The sequence below is a fragment of the Triturus cristatus genome, chromosome 2_1 (assembly GCF_964204655.1).
Source record: "Triturus cristatus chromosome 2_1, aTriCri1.1, whole genome shotgun sequence".
Lineage (NCBI taxonomy): Eukaryota > Metazoa > Chordata > Amphibia > Caudata > Salamandridae > Triturus > Triturus cristatus.
The window spans coordinates 493,832,719-493,845,853 of record NC_140581.1 but is presented as its reverse complement, the minus strand read 5'-3'; the positions used below and the strand labels follow the sequence as shown (position 1 = coordinate 493,845,853).

Below are 13,135 nucleotides of genomic sequence, written 5' to 3'. Positions count from 1 at the left end.
GTAAAAGGATCAGTGCTGGTGCTTTGTCTTTGTGTTAAGTATGAGTCCAACATGTCTGCTTTGGCTGTGTAATGATTTGCCAGTTTGTCTGTGAAATCTTTTGTAAACTGAAGAGCTCCTTCAAGGCAATCTGGTTTACGAAATACATTTACACATTTAGCATTTTGAATTCTGTCTGAATAGTATCTTTTCTTAGCTTTTTTGATAGCTGACTTGTATAATCTGTTAATTTTCTGTATTCAAAGTTTGTCTTGATTGGCGTTTGTTTTGAGCCAGGCACGTTGCAGCTTTCTAATTTGTTGTTTTCTCTCTTTCATCTCTGTATTTCTCTAAGATACTTGTTTTCTTTTGTTCTGTTGTGTGGTATTTAGTGGTATCTGGATAGGTGGATGCAAGTAAGATGGTTTTATGTGCATCGCTTAGTGTTTCATGTTGGAAAGCAAGCAAACAGTGGTCTGATCATGTGACTGGAGTTTTCGTTTGAAAGCCAACGAGTTCTGTATTAGCAAATAGGACATATAGGGGTACACCAGTCCATGTCAGCTTTCCAGTCACTCCATTTCAGAGCTGATGGCGCCCTCCACAACCTGGCTATATTTTGTTTAGCCACCACAAAGCCTAGCATGACCCAAAGCCGGTCTTTGTTTGTTAGACTTGTTGTTCAGAAGGCACCAACTGGTATTCTTGCTAAAAGGCGCCCAAAGATTTCGCCTCCCCAGGTGCCACATATCTCCCACGCATTAGAAGCCAATCAAATCCCACTTGTCAAAACCCCTGTGTGTCCCCCCCCCCCCCCCCCCCCCCCCCGAGACCCAATTGCACCCTCTCCCACAATAGCTTCTTTTGTGTGATCCAGTTTAGCCACCCCAGTGCCCCGGTGTAGCATGCCAGAGTTTAATTGTGGGAGAAGTTGGTGTATGGGATGGCGTATTTCAAGTCCCTCCATAGAGGGCTCTAAGGTAACTCCTGGGTTCCATATTTCACCTATCCATTTTATATGCAGGATCTTCATGGGGAAAGTAGACCTAATGATTGACCACTATAAGTTGAGCTGCCTGATAATAGTGCTGAAGAGCCGGAAGTGCTATTCCACTGTCGTAACAGCCCTTGGATTGCCTCTGTAGGGAGATTCTGGGGGCTACCACATCCCACAGGAGTGTCTTAACCACTGCGTCAACCTCTCGCAAGTATTTGGGGGAGGGGGACTAGAGAGGGTGTATTCTGAAGAATGTATTGGTAATTGGGCACATAAGGTCAAAAGATATTTGACCACCTGCCAGAGACACAACCACCTAGAGAGGTTTCCTGTGATTCTGGAAATTGGAATGTATTAGTGGAAGCAGAAAGAAGACTGTCACTACACTTTTTAGAGGAGCTGATTGTTTTGGAACGCTTACGTTTTTATTCAAGGAAGAAATCCCCAGGATAACGCATTGATCAATATTTGGCTGCTCTTAGAGTTTTAGCCAGCACATGTACTTTTGATGACGTTGTTGATCAGTATATCAAGGATCAAATAGTATTGAACTGCTATCTAAAAAAGGTTTAAGAACATTTGTTGTGCTGTAATAATCCTACTTTGGAAGAAACTGTGTAAATTGTTAAAGAAATTGAGCGTTCAGTTGAGTCAAAGTATTGTCTGGTGGGTCTGAAACTTCAGTGTGTGTGAATGTAAACGTTGTTAAAAAAAAAATGCAAGTTGGTGTTAGAAATGGTAGAATACTCCATAGCAGTGTATACTACAGGTGTGGATCTAAGAACCACATGGTAATGTGAATTGTCCAGCTCAAGGTAAGAAGGGTAACAAATGTAGAAACATTGGTCACTTCCTGCGGGCTTGTAAAAGTGGTGATAATGTCAAAGTTGGTTGTATTTCTGAAATTGAAGTTGGGTGCGTCTCTGAAGTTGAGCAACAAGCTGTTAGCAATGTTACAGAAATGACGCTTCAGACAGTCTGAGTTGAAAGAGATGAAGATAGTATTGCTGGTAAAAAAAGGACCTTTTTAGGTCTCGCCTGGCATAGCTGCGCGCATGCGCAGTCTCGCCCGGCGAGATTTAATATTTTGAGGGATTTTCTGTAAGGGGCATTAAGCCCCACCCCTCTTTTCCATTGGCCGGCATCACCGTTTATGCTAAACGGTGGCCAGCCATTGGAAAAGAGGTGTCGGTGACGTCTTTGCTTGGCTTTTTGAGCCATCCCACTTGGATGGGCTCGCCTGAATTACGTTGGTTGCAAAAGGTTTCTTATCTTTATGGGGCCAAACACATGGCTCCATATAGACAAGAAACCTTTTGGCAGGCGAGGCCGTACAAGTGGGACGGCAGAAAAAGCCAAACGTCATGGCGAGCGAGCGCTAAAATGCACGTTCATTTTGAGGGATTTCCCGCACTGACCTACATACCACCTCATTAATGAGCTAATGCGACCCGCAGTCATAGAGCGGGAACGTCAACTGACTCTGTCGGGGAGCACTGAAGAAGCGGTGGCCATGATGGCGAAATGTTACTATAATTAATTACTGATGCCGTGACAAATAAATTAACCTAAACGCATGCGGACGCGGTGCTGTGGCTGCCCGAACCCTGAGGCCCCTCCCGGGAAGTCTGGCGCTGGTGTCTGCCTCCCACCCCCGTCCCTCCTCGGCAGGCCCGCCCGCCCTTCCTGTGCTCAGATTGCAGAGGCAGGCAGGCAGGCCGGGGCGCCGTATCTTGCAGGGCTTCCAGTTCTGCCAGCACAGAAGTAGTTTGCGGCGGGGCCATCCGGACGGGAAGCGTCTCCTCAGAATTCAAAGTATGCTGGCGGATTGGGCTCCCCGGGCCCTGGTGTGAGAGACCCGGGAGCAGCAGGCATCGCTAGGCGGACCCGGCCATAGCACAGGGGACCATGGAAGATGGCCTGCCCGACCTCCCCCCAGTCCCCCCCGAACCCCCCCCCCCCCCCCCCCTTCCTCCTTGTGTGCAACTCCAACACGCTCCTCAACTTCTGCAACGGTAAGTATGGCGTGCGCCGAGGGCTAGGCGACGCTGCCGGGGGACATCTTGTTGATTTTTGTGTTGCATGCTTCTCAAGCATTCTGCTAGATCTGCAGGAACAAGAGTGTTTTTCGGGTTGCCTCTGTTTGCTCTCTGCTTGTTGTAGATACCATCCGATGTGTGGCATTAGCCACTAAATAAAATTCAAAACTCTGCATCATCGTATAACGTGTCTATCCTTACATGTACCAGACTGCTCAAATTGGGTCTTAGGCCTTTTCGTTGCACTTCTTGCTTTGTATCAAATAACATTTTAGATGGACTTCTAGAGAATGTTTTTCACTGGCTGAAGTATTCTCCAAAGTGATTCTTAGTGGCCATTGTTCTAGCTCTGGTATTAATACATGCAGTCGCGTTATTTATTTCAGGCCAGAATATCACAGCAGCAGGTTCCTTTGAAAAGAGGCAGTATGAGATAGCACAAGCATAGAAAACATTTATTTGGACCACATAACCATGTGCCATCCGCTAGATTAACGGACAGACAAAGAATAAAATGCATATATACCCTAACGACAAAAGGGCTACAAAATATTGTGATACAAATATGTACTGTGCAATCATTCGCAGAATAAAACCTGAAGCACAGCCCTTATCAGTGGGTGTCCCTGCTTCAGAAGTCTTTGTTTATGGTGCAGCGTGTAGTTTGAGTACCACTCAGCAGGTCAAAAGCCCTTTGCGCCTCTAAAGGTGGATAAGTATCTATCAGAATGATGTCATCTTTTTTTGTATCCATATTTATGTCAACATTTCACTCAGTTTGCAGTCGTTTATTTTGGGCCAGACGAGAAAGACCAGTCTGATCCCAGGTACATAACATTCAAAGCTGCTGGAAAGTTGGTTTGGAGCTGTGGCTCATCTATGTTTTTCTATATTTAAACTGCTTCTGTTGTTTTCTTTGAGTTGAAGGTTCTTTCGTTTTCCGTACAGTGATTGGTGTAGACTACATGAATTTAGTGATTGAAGTGTAGCTGTTCAATGGTGACTATCATATCTTTGAAGCGAGTTGTATAGAAATAGAAACAAGACAACAAACGTGTACCCATGCCTGGCCGGTTGGCAAATTATTTTCCAAAAAGGAAACTTAACCTACATGCTTATCAACGTTAAGGGAGGTACCGGCTATTGAACAAGCAAGCATTTCTCCTCACTCACCTGTCTAATATCCATATATAAAACAAGCATTTGCAATGCAATAGGTCTCGCATTTACACGCGTTTAAGCTATTGGTATTGTAAATGACAATGCCTTTTATTTATGTTCTAAAAATGAATAAAAAATAAAAGGCATTATTATCTGCAATGTCAATAGCTCAAACTCGTGTAAATGCGAGACCTATTGCATTGCAAAAGCTTGTTGTATGTGAAGATTGTGAAGATTGAATTGAATGTTCTGGTGTATTTTGGGTCTCCTATGACTATGTTGTCAGAAAATATGTTTATGCCCATTGTGGGATGATGTGCTAAACAAAGCTGATATTGTAGAAATAGTGTATGGGGATTCTGAGATTGAGACATTAGAATAGTTTGAGGATATGTTGTGGTTTTCTGGAAGGATGATTACTACAAAAATAAATGTGACTGTCAGAGACGTTATGGGCTGGGTTGACCAAGTAAGGCTGGGCATAGTCTTAAAACCTGGACCTGATGTTCCTTTAATGTTGGTGGAACGGAGATATGACAACTTGAATTACATTTTGGATAAGTATTCTCAAGTGTTTTCTGATAAAATCGGCACTATGGAAGGTTTTGAACTTTGAAATCATATTAAAACGTAATGCAATGCCTGTAGCAAACAAAGTGTGGCATGTTCCACTGTGTATTAGGGATGATTTGAGAAAGCATCTGGATAAACTATGTGAAAACAAAGTCATCAAACTTGCCAATGCATCTGAATGGGTGAGTGCTGAGATAATTGCAAAGGGAAAAAAAGGATGCAATAAGTTTATGTGCAGATGTACGTTCACTAAATAAGAACATTGTGGTGGATTGCCACCCATAACCGAAAATTCATGAATTATTGACCACTTTGGATGTTTTCTTTTTTTAGTAATATTGACCTGAAAGTGGCCTACCATTAAATAAAAAATAAAAAAAAGAATCACCGTTGCTATCCACGTTCATTACTCCATATTTACACTTACTTTCCTCCCTAGCATCTGCAGATAGTGTTTTTCAAAATCCTATGTTGTGTTTGTTAAAGGATATTCCTGGGGTACAAGGATTCCAAGATGACATTCGTATTTTTGCTCACTCCATCACTGAGCATAGTTATATTTTGGATACATTTCTAAGTATTTTGAGTGAACATGCTATGACTGTCTCTTGTGACAAGTGTAAGTCTTTGACAAAGTTGAATATCTGGGTCACTATTACATTGTACGGTATGAAGCCAGAAAATCTTATCAAGGCTTTAAGAGATGTAGCTTGCTGCCAAAAACAAGGATGAGCTTAAATCCTTCCTTGATTTGTGTGGCTGAATTTTGTGACTTTAATTTAAGATTCATATAGGGGTATGCAACTATTCTGGAACCTTTACAGAAACGTTGAAAGAAAAATGAAAAATGGTTTGGAGTGCAAAAGAGCACAGAGTGCTTTTGAACATAAACGTTTGTGACTGTTCATAAGTGTGTGGTAATAATTGATGCAAGTGTTGTTGGAGTGTGTGTGATGCTTTGCTAAAGAATTGCCATTTAATCACGGACTTCTGCCTTGCATCAAGGGTACTTTCTGATATTGAGAGAAGATATAGCATTAGAGAGTGGGGGACTTTGGTGTGTGTATGGGCAATTGAGAAGTTTAAAACTTATGCATGGGGCACTAGTTATATTTTATGGACCAATCATAAGCCATTGATGTATTTGTTGGGGAACTAAATTTTATCTTAAAGATTCATATGTATCTTATCTAAACTACAAAATATAATTTTAAAGTCTGGTATATTCCTGGTGGCACTAATGTTCGAGCTGATTGCTTATCCAGAGTCCCTGTAGCAGAGCAAGATGTTTTGGCATATGCAGAGAGTTTTGGCACAGTGTGTGTGGTAGCGACTATTAATGTTGTTGAGATTTGTCAGGGAACTATTTCTGAAGAAGAATGGAACAAGGCTTGTCCTGAGGATGTTGCTGTCAAATTTGGGTTTGTGCATTAAGATTGGCCTCCACTTAAACAGTTTCAGGGGTGAGTTATATACTTTTTGGGCAGAGGTCTCATCAGCGTGCTATAGAGTTTCGTCCTGTTTCTAATAAGCATATTGATGTGGAAACTTGGGTTATGTTGAAAAATTTAAAACCCAAAACAACCAAGGTTGAATTTCACTTCAATGGTCCTTTCAAGGTTGTCACACTTGCAGGTTCGTCAGTCAAACTAGTGGATAGTAGCTTGTGGGCAAAAAAGAATGTAGTTTCTCCATGACGATTTTCAGATTTGTTATGCTGAAAACATTCTGTGCCATGTAAATCTTGTTTGCTTAACTTTAATATGTCTATTCACAATAATTCTTCTTTGCAGTCACAGCAAGAAACGTTAGATGTGAGTTCATCTTCCATGTCAAATTTGGACTTATCTTCCAATATCTGTGAAGATCTAGACAATGAAGTGTGTAGTGATTGTATTACCACCAGGAGTTGTCATGTGTCTAGGAAGCGTGGATATCTGCAAGATTTTTCTATGTAATTTTGCTATGCTATGCATTGTTTATTAGGAGGGGAGATGTATTCTGACTGATTTAAGTGTTGTACTGTGATGTGTATTTACCTATTGTTAGAATGAGTAACAACACTGTTATAGTTTATTCCACCAATAAATCTTAAGTGTGAGGCACGTTAATATCTCCCGTGATACCTTATAAGCAATGCGCTGCACAACACTGGGCTCAAAGCTCTGCTCAGAAGCCCACGGATGGTGAATTTTAATATCGGTGTACTGAATAATAAGGCTTCGTAATTAGAATTTCGCGTCCGGCCTATTTAATCCACTTCCAGACACTCCCTGCCCCTTTATTTCACTTGTGCTGGTTTTTAGGTCTGGCCTAGGCAGTACTTGCGCTGTCTCTTTGAGACATGCGGTCTTCAGGATATGTGCATAAAGCTCTGCCTACTTATATCCATCTTTTTAATTGGCTCCTGTCCATGTCCTTTGTAAATGCTGGCTTTTCATTGGTCATAGGGCTTTGTAGTCCCTCCTTAGTACCGCCTTGTCTCTTCTTGTAACCTCCCATGAGAATACCCCCTGTTACATGTGGTGTTATGCCCTAGGTTTTAATTACAGCCTCAAGGCACTATTTTCTTAAAGGCCTTCAGGTAGGACACTCACTTGGCCCTAAACTAGATTGGCGGTGGTTACTTTACTCGCTAGCACATCCCACGTTTATATTAGACATTCTATAAATTACCCTTCATCAGCTCCACGTAGAGTACAACCATATCCGGAATTAATTTAATAATTATTTTGTCACATTTCAAAGCTACTAATTGTATATATGGAAATAGTGGTTTGAATGTACTCGTGGTACTGTCTTTCATGCAATGCATTATGGGTAGGGTGGAATTACCATATCTTTAAAGTTTGATTCTCACTAGGGCCCTCTAAGAGCAGCTTGTGGTACTGCACCTACCACATCTTGCATTTATATTAGATCTTCTTAAATTTCGCCTCATCAGCTCCACATAGAGTACAACCTAATCCAGAATTAAAATAATAATTGTTTTGACACATTTCAAAGCTACTAATTGTATATATGGACATAGCTATTTGAATGTACTCATGGTACTGCCTTGCATGCAATGCATTATGGGTAGGGTGGATTTACCATAGCTTCAAAATGTATGATGTTCACTAGGGACCTCTAGGAGCAGCTTGTGTGTTTTTTTTTTTTTTTTTTTTTTGCCAATTCTTGCCAGGGCCTCATTTTTGGTTCAGAAACATCAATCGTCACCTTCCACAAAGCCTTATTTTAATCATAAGTCGTTGGTAAAAATCTTAACAAGTGCACAAGCTATCCTATTGACCTTTTACCTGTGAAAGAAAAATGTCACGTTAGTCAAATACATACAGTAAATAACTACATTTACTCCACCTGTCTTCATCTACCTTCTCCTCTTCCTGTCACCGACCGTTCCTGGGCATGGGGAAAAAAGTGCAAAAAACAGGTTAGTGGCTCCTCCAGGCCCCACACCAGGTGAGGGCAGGGGGACTCCTTGGGTCCTCAGCTGTCGGCTTCTTCGTTGCCTGAGCCTTCCAGAGCCCCCCCTGTGTGAGGGTACAAGGGACCCCTTTGGGTCCTCAGGTTTCATCGCCGATCTCTTTATCCGCCCAGTGCTGCGCAGTCGTGCAGGAGGCTGTGGATCATCTCACTACACGCCAGGGTCGATGTCCCCTTCTTCCCTACTACCAGGCGGTTTCTGGAAAACAGAAGAACATCTTTAAAACAGCACAGGAGCCTCCAGCAGTTCTGGAGATCACTCAGTGCGTGTGTCCCTGGGAACAAACCATACATCAGAGTCTGCGGTGGCGTAGGTATTCAGGTCCTAAACTCTGTGCTTAGGGCCTTCAGAAGGTCCTGTGCGTATGCACACTCCTAGAAGAGATGGTATGTTGTCTCATCCGTGATGCACACTCTCGGGCAGGACTTGTATCGGTTGAGTCCTCCTGCGTACATGAAGGCTCACACGGGAAGTCCTCCTTGGATTGCCATCCAGGCACTGTCTTTGAGCTGGTTGGTCATGCTCTTGGATGCGACGTTTCCCCATACATGGTCCGGTGTGGCAGAGGGGGAGGGCGCTGATGTCCTTTGCTTGTATCTTGCGTTAGACAAGCTTTAGGGTATATATGGCGGGGCGGCAGACAACTTACTTGTAGTAACACAGGCTCTCCCAGTTGTACGGGACAGTGCTCACCCACTCTGCCCATCCAAGGCACCTCCACGTTGGCAACAGGAAGAATCGTGCCATCAGAAAGCTGACGTGGCTCTCCTCTTAGGTCCTCAGGGTGCTCCTCACACTGTGGCACACGAAGATTGCCCTCAGGATGGTGGCAATGTCTGGCACTCCCTTGCCTCCCTTGTTGTGGGTCTTGAACATCACTGCCCTCTTCACTCTGTCCATCTTCGAGTTCCAGATGAGGTAGAAGATCATTCTCATGATGGCTTTGGCCGTGCGGGACTGCAGAGGCCACACTTGGGCAACATACTGGAGCACTTGCAGGGTTCTGGCCTGCAGGACCAAAGACTTCACTTTGATCGTAAGCTTCCGGAGGCTCCAGAGTCCCAGCTTCTGCCTTGTCTTCGCCATTCTCTCTTCCCATGTCTTCTCCGCCGAACCAGACTCCAAGGATCTTCAAGAAGTCCTGCTTGATGGGGAATGGCAGTTGGGATCGGGTGGGGTCCATTGTCCGAAGAGTCGGGTTTCCAACTTGGTGCTGTTGATCTTCGCTCCTGACACCTTTCCAAACTCGATACGCGTCATCTCCAGTTCTCTCACAGATGGTCCGTCTGCGCAGAAGTCTGAAACGTCGTCCATGTAGAGGGTACACTTGACTTCGCCCTTTCTGTTGCTTCTTGGGGCTGTCACTCCTCTGATGTTCCTGTTCTCTCTTTTGTGTTCGGCGAGGAGCTCAATCAGGCAGATGAACAGAAGAGGGGAGAGAGGACAGCTTTGCCTGACGCCTGAGAGGACTGGGTTGATTTTCCAGCCGCTAACCAATGCCGTGCTAGCGATATCTCTATAGATTGTAGTCACCACATCACAGAAGAAGTCGCCCAGCCCCAGTGCTCTGAGTGTCCGGTCCATGGACTCATGGAAAATGCAGTAGAACGCCTTTTCCTGGTCCAGGCTGACCAAGGTTGTCGGAAACTTGCGGCTTTTGACATACTCGATTGGGTCCCGTACCAGGGCCAGGTTGTCCATGATTTGCCGACCCGGTATTCCACAAGTCTGGTCTGGGTAGACTATCTTTGCTATTACCTTCTTTAGGCGGTTGGCCATCACCTTCGCGAGAATTTTGTAGTCCGAATTGAGGAGAGGGATGGGCCTCCAATTCTTGAGGTCTTCTCTCTCTCCCTTCTTCTTGTACAAAAGTGTCATAATGCCCTCTTTTAGGGATTGTGGCATACTGCCCTTGCCCACCATTTCCTCTTAGAGGTCCAGCAAGTCCTGCCCGATCAGGTCCCACAGTTCGACATAAAGTTCCACTGGCAGACCGTCATTTCCAAGCGTCTGGCCTCTCTTGAAGGTCGTAGCTGCCAAGTGCAGCTCTTCCAGGGTGAAGGGCGCGTTCTCGCTCCTCCGGGCCCAGTGCCTTCGAGATGCCCTCCAGGAAACTATCTGCCTGAGCTCTCGGACGACTTCGGTGAGTAAAGCCCGCCGTAAAAGTTGGTCACGTCTCTCATGACTTGCTCTTTCTCACCTTGGAGGTTGCTCTCCGAGTCCCGAAGCTCTACCAGCGGTGTGCGAGCTGAGTGAAGTTTCTTGAAGAACGAGTTGCATTTCTCTTCCTTCTCGAGGTTCTTGGTTCTGGTCCGGAAGATGATTTTCCTGGATTCCTCGCTAAAGTGCTCAGTGAGCCCTTTTCAGCTTCCCTCCAGTACGTCATCCACGTTCCATCCCTGAGCTAGAGTTCATACAGTTGCTACAGTTCGCTCTGCAGCTTCCTGAACGATGACTTTTCCCGTGCAGCAGCTCTGCTTGCATCCTGGAAAAAGCTGTGGAACCTATCCTTCAGCCGTTTCCACTACTCTGTGGCAGAGTGAAAGAGGTCCTTCATGTCTCTCCTCTGCATACATGACTCTGAGGTTCGCCATTAACTCCTCGTTTTCCAGCAACGAGCGGTTGGTTTTCCACGATCCTGGGCCCGCGGGTAACTTCCCTGCAAGGTACCCCTCGAAACTGACTGCTCTGTGGTCATAGAAGTGGACGGTGACCATGGAGCTTCACCCAGGCTTTACCATAGGGGAGGTGAATAGGAAGTTGATCCATGAATGCACCGATCCGTCTGGCTTACTCCAGGAAAAATTCCTGGCGTTTGGCCCCATGCTCCCAATGACATCCTGGAGAGACGCCTCACATAACCATCTCCACCAACAGCCTGGAAGTCACGTCCATCCATACAGAGTCTGACCCAGTGCGTCCCGCCAACTCTTCTATGCAGTTGAAATCACCACCCATCAGGATGGTCCTGGAGGTCACAAGTTATATCTGGAGCAGCCCAAACACCTTGAGTCCCCCACTCTTCCGGGGGAGTGGTGGGGGGGTTGGACATGCATGTTGATGAGCCTAACTAGCTCACCGGCCCACGACCAGCACTGTGCCGTTGACCTGCTTGGTGACCTTGTCCACTGTGAAATGCCTGCCCTTGATCGGAATGGCTAGCCCATGCGTCCACTGCCGTTTGAGCTGGCTGTATGACTGGGCGTACAGAATCCCGCATTCCTGCAGAAAGTAAATATCTTGGTTCTGAGCGGCCAGGAAGCGCAATGTGCTGACCCGCCTAACCGGATGCTTCACACTTCTGATGTTTAGGGTGAACAATGATACAGCCATTGTCTCCGTGCTAGCAGTCAGTGTCCAGTTTGAAATCTACTGGGGTTAACGGCCCTGGGGTGCTCTACTTGGGGTGCTGAGCCACCTGCTGGTCCTGCTCTCCCTCTCCTGTGCTGTTTTCAGTGATCCCGATGAACACCTCTTCTCCCACGTCCGGGATCCACTGTGCTGTCTCTTCTGTGGTTCCAATCATGGTGAGCGGCTGATGCAGTTCTTGGAGCTCCTCCTGGTCTTCTTCCTCGTCCTCAGTCTTGTTTTGGTCGTCTTCCTCGATTTCCACGATGATGACGTCGTCGTCCTCTTCCTCTGTGCTTCCTTGGTCAACTTTATGTTAGCCAGGAAGTGTCCTTTCCTCGCCAGTGTTCTCTTCGTGCTTGCCCGCTGGAGGTTTGTGTCCGGTGCTGTTTCTTCCTCCATCTTCTCTGGCTTGGGTCCAGGCTTTGGTGTTTAATGGTGGGTTGCCTGCTGGGCCTGGGCGTTGGACCATCTCTGTTCCTCTGCCTCCTCCCTCTCTTTTGCGGTCTTCTGGCGCAGCGCCTGGGATCGTACCTGTTTCCATGTCTCTTGAAGCAAGTCTTTGTCCTCGCTGCTGCCTTCCAGCTTCACTTCGGGTTGTTTCCCCTTCTTCTTTTTCTTCTTCTTTAGGTCTCGCGCCTGCGTTGCAGTGCGTAGCACTGCTCGCGCAGCGCGAGACCTCTTGTACTGGGTTTAGAAAGCTACCCACACGCTCGTGCGTGTGGGTTTGCTTTCCCCGTCTGCCATTGGCTTGCGCATGCTTTAAAAATTTTTTTTTAAAAAGTCACGCGATTGGGCAAAGGCGGTGTCCCGCCTTGGAAACGTTAATTCTTGATGGTGGCCAGCACGCGCAACAGCGCGCCTTCACCTCGCTGCTGCTCTCCCTCCCCCCGCTCCTCTGTGGTGCGCGCGCACCACTGGTTTTGATTCCCGCTCCTCTGTGGTGCACGTGCACCACTGATTTTTTTGTTTGTTTTTGTTTGTGCCTCTGCCGCCTTCGTTGGACTCTTCGGCGGCTAAGAGTTTCGACCTTCTGATCCATATACCATTCACCTTTTACGTGTGTGGCGGTAGCCATTGTTCCTTGGGAGGTTGCCGCCAAACTTAAACCTCCGCTCGAAGGGGCTCTCCACAAGATGAAGTGGGATCATTGTGCGACATCGGAAAAATGAGGCGTTCCTTTACCTAAAGGGCACAACGGCGCCAAATTAGACTTGTTTTTATTGCTATACTAACCAGCGGAATATACCCGAGGGGCCACAGAACTCGTAACAAGAGAATGGTTGGGGATCAGCACGAGGGTCACAGAGAGTACTTGTGCAGCAGGCAGAACGAGGGTCTGCTCAGTGTTTGCTATTGTTAAATTTTTGATGCATGCAGTACACACTGCTCGCTGTCATTGCTTCGAAAAACACTTGATGCAAAAGCGTCTAAGTATTCAGAGTTGTACTGAAAAGGGCTTTTGTGATGCGTTTTACCGCTGCTGAGACCTCCACGGAGCTCTTACAGTGCAACTTCCTCCCGATTTGCTGAACGCACTGGTACCCCACA

At 46.0% G+C, this 13,135-nt stretch overlaps 1 protein-coding gene across 1 annotated transcript in view; it reads left to right on the top strand.

The window, feature by feature from the left end:
• The window catches only part of TNPO1 (transportin 1), a 1,554,860-nt gene that overhangs the window by 339,323 nt on the left and 1,202,402 nt on the right, over positions 1 to 13,135 (top strand). The window lies entirely within an intron of this gene.